This window comes from Triticum urartu, chromosome 6 (genome assembly GCF_003073215.2).
Source record: "Triticum urartu cultivar G1812 chromosome 6, Tu2.1, whole genome shotgun sequence".
NCBI lineage: Eukaryota > Viridiplantae > Streptophyta > Magnoliopsida > Poales > Poaceae > Triticum > Triticum urartu.
This window is the reverse complement of record NC_053027.1, coordinates 107124906-107128935: the sequence shown is the minus strand read 5'-3', so window position 1 is coordinate 107128935 and position 4030 is coordinate 107124906. Positions and strand designations below refer to the sequence as shown.

Here is a 4030-nt window from a genome sequence, read left to right as displayed (position 1 = left end):
ATACAGAACCGGGAAACCCCACTGTCTTGTCAAAACATAGCACCAAGGAAGGATTTTCAGCTGCTCACAAGGGCAAGTGGAAGCTGGACTTGGAGCGTTATGCCCTATTTAATGCTCATGAGATTCATGCGGGTTATCTAAACCGCCTTCATACCAACCGTGACTTTGAAGCCGGCTTAGTCAATCTGATGAAGGAGCGCTTTGAGGTAAACACTCAAAAACTCTTCTGATATATATATATAGAATGGGTCTATTATGATAACACCTTAAGACTGTTATTCTTCTAACCCCTCCGACCCACCCCGTTAGCTACAAACTAAAAAAACAAATCCCACCCCACCTTATCCTCTCGTCACCCACCCTCCTCTCTCTCCTTGTGCTCCTCGATCAAGTCTACACGCCTCCCGTTCTAGCCCGCCGCCGCACCATCTCCTCCCCGGCACCACCACACTACTCCCTCCCCGCGCCGTGGCACCAACCCCTCCCCGTGCCGCCGCACCATCTTCTCCCCTGCACTACCACACCACCTCACTCCCCGCGCCGTGGCAACACCCCCTCCCCGCGCCGCCGCACCATCTTCTCCCAAGCACCACCGCACCACCTCACTCTCCGCGCCGTGGCACCACCACCTCCCCACGCCGCCACACCCTCTCCAACCACCTCCCTCCTCGGGCCACCTGCCCCCGCGTCAGCTAGCCATCGAATCTGCCCCATCACCATCCTCCCACGACTACCCGATGACAGATCCGGTTGTAGCCGTCCTGGGGGCGTTAGCAATGGCCGACTCCAAGGATTGGAGGGGTTACGTTGAGCTTGGGGGTCGCCGGAGACCCACCCCTCCACCCCTGCCCAGATCCATCAGGCGCGTGCCGGTTCTTGCTGCCCACCCCTCCGCCGCCGCACGAGTCGTGCTGTTGACTTTTTTTGTTTTTGCTACAGAAAACTTCAATGCACCGCGAGGGATGGCTTCGGGGCTCATCCGACGTCCTCCGGATGTGAATGTTGAAGTCCCTCCCCTCTCTTCCACTACGTTGCCTGATTCCCTCCAATTCCTCTATTTGGCAGGTCTGGCAGCACTCCCGCATCGATGTAGCTCACTTCGTCCATATGGGTGTTTTTTTGGATCGAAATGCAGCTCACTTCGCCCAATTTCCGGAACAGCATGAGCGTGCGGGCGTCCCTGCCCTGCAGCCAGGCGACAGCACCCGTGCAGTCCACAAACGAGGCCATGAAGTTGAAGAGCGACCGGTGAGGTGGCCCTTTCCAGTGAGAAAATCATGCAGTGCTGTCGAGTGTGGCGTGCAGTCTACGGCTCTCACCTGCAGCTCTCTCCTACACTTCTTGTTTGCACGCGGCGGGAGACAAGTGCACTGCACTATGGTGGCCGGCCGCATAATTATTTCTTTAGTAGTTCATCTTTGCTGTTTGTTTTAGTTTCACCATGTTTGTGGTTCCCTTATGGCATCTTGTAGTACGTATTGCATATACATGCAGTTTTTTCTAATGCGAAGATAACAATATAATGGTGTAACAGAAAAGTTCTAGAACAAAAGAACACAAATAGTTAAAATAATGCAGTTCACCAGTCTTGTCTACTAGTTTGGACGTAGTAATAGAAAAGGTTTACCGGAGGGCTGATGTGCCCGGCAGCGCCGCCATGCAGTTCGCTGGCGATGCCAGAGATGCCGCGCACGCGAGCGGTTGAGATGGCCCTGGTGTGCAGCTCAGATGGGCGGCGTGCGCAATTCAGTTAGAAATTTTCTTTTTTAAAACTATTCAAGGATATGTCCAAGCTGGTGCAGGTTTCTGATTTATTGCAGCTCGGTTGGTCCTCAAAATACAGTTCTGCTGATCCTCTATTGCAGCTCTGGCAGGTGCTAGTGCTGATTTTGTGTGTATGTATGTGTGTGTGGCTATGTAAAACAACTGATGGATGTATTGTGCCCATGAACATCATCAGCGACCATAGACAGTGGCGCAATATAGAAAGTACTTTGGTTGGTTCGACCGTGTAGTACTTTGTGTTTTTGTGCGGTTCACTTGTTCTTTTAAAAAATCAAAATAATGTTGGTGGGAGGTAACATTCTTTGATGCAATGTAATTTTTAATGCACCCCATTTGCCCCTTTCATGCAGCTCACTAAACATTGACCATGTAGTCTAGTTGAAACTAAAAAAACTCAACAGAAACCAAAACATCTTGAAGAAGTTCACTTCTTATCAGATGTGGTTCACTCGCTCAGTCTCTACGGTCCACTTGTTAGAAAAAAAGTCAAAATAATTTTTTTTATAAAATGATGAAAGAAACCTTGAAAGCTCACTTGACTATCTGATGCAGTGCAGTTTTTGGTCTGAAGCAGTGTGTTCATGTGTTTTATGCAGAAAACACGACGATTTTGGTCTCGCGAAAAATAGAGTGTCTGTGTTTCGGTATTTTTAACATTACTCTTAAACCATAAAGAATTAGAGATAGCATTCTACATGAAAAAGTTGCGTCTTGATGATACCTTTCTAACGACGTAGCGTTTGGATCATTCCGACGAGCTGTTTTAGAAAAATTACAAAAAACGGTCGTTGCCACTCGTCGTCCATTGCATGATTTTCAAAATTTACTAAAAACCATAAGGAATCTCAAAAACATTTCAACATATGAAAGTTGCGCCTTGTCCGTAGCTTTCCAACAGCATATCACATGCCTCGTTTTGACAAACGGTTGAAAAATTGGAGCGAAAACAGTACCTAAAAATTGATTTTTTTTGAAAAACAGAATTCGCGATTTAGTAAAATTGAAACTGCTCTTAAACAATAACGAATTAGAGAAAGTAATAGATATGAAAAAGATGCGCCTCGACGATATCTTTCCAATGGTGTATCATTTGCTTCATTCCGATAAGTGGTTTAAAAAACGGAAAAATACGCTCACTGCCACTCGTTGGGCGCCCACCATTTTCAAAACTGCTCTTAAACCGCGATAAATCTCGAAAAGTGTTCAACATGTCAAAGTTGCGCCTAATCCATAGCTTTTCAACGGTTATTATATGCCCCGTTCTGACAAACGGTTAAAAATTAGAGCGAAAATAGTACCGAGAAAACACAACGTGCAGTTTTTTTCGACATGAAGTTCACTAGTCTCTGTGTTGCAGTACCTTTGCTACTGAAAGTGCAGTGCCCTCGCATTGAGCATGCAGTACGGAAGTGTTATCAGAATAGTTATTCTACTAATATTAGCAGAATAGACCGCCAAGTCTACTGAATATGAAAGAATTGAACATATTGTAGACTTAATTAAATAGCATCTTTGACCTTGTAGCTATTCCATCGCAATTTTTTAACTCTGCTGAATGAAAGCAAGTAGTTCCCAATGGCCGGCTTAAACTGGAAGGTTAAGCCGTGACTTCAAATTGTAGTGCTAAAATCTGCATATGTAGCCCCCAAGGGCCGGCTTAAGCTGCATAGCTAAGTTGGGACTTATCACCATACTTATGAACAAATCCTCATATGTAGCCCCCATGAACCGGTTTTCGTTTAAGAAACTAACCGGGTCATAAAGATTTGCCTTTAAAAAAGAGCAATACACATTAGCCCCCAAGTGCCAAGTAAAATGGTTGTATTATGCTTGGGACAAATAAGATGATTAAAATAACCACACACTGCTGCTTAATCTCTTTGTCTCACAGGCTGAATTAAATATGAAGGAATCCCAAGTGGTGGATCTGCGGTAGAACATCCAAACTCAGCAATCTGAAACTTCCAAGGCCAAATCAGAACTGAAAACCACTTTGGAAGACATTGAGAAGTTGAAAAAGGATTTCAATGCTAAGAGGAACAGCTGGGATATGGAGAAGGCGACTCTATTGAAAAGAGCTGAAGATGCAGAGGCTGCTCTTAAGCCGGTGACTAACGAGTTATCCGGTCTGAAGCGTCAAATTAATAGCAGGACAGCCACCATCTTTGGTAAGTAACATTATACTTCAATCTTTCACCACCAACATATAATAACCCTCAGCCAATTTATCAATATCTTTGCCAAT

General features: G+C 45.5%; 1 long non-coding RNA gene across 1 annotated transcript; it reads left to right on the top strand.

The window, feature by feature from the left end:
* Nucleotides 1-323: 323 nt before the first annotated feature.
* LOC125516060 lies at nucleotides 324-1582 on the top strand. Its single transcript, XR_007287223.1, has 2 exons — nucleotides 324-1065; nucleotides 1162-1582. It is a non-coding gene; the product is annotated as an uncharacterized LOC125516060 (long non-coding RNA).
* The last annotated feature ends 2448 nt before the right edge of the window (nucleotides 1583-4030 follow it).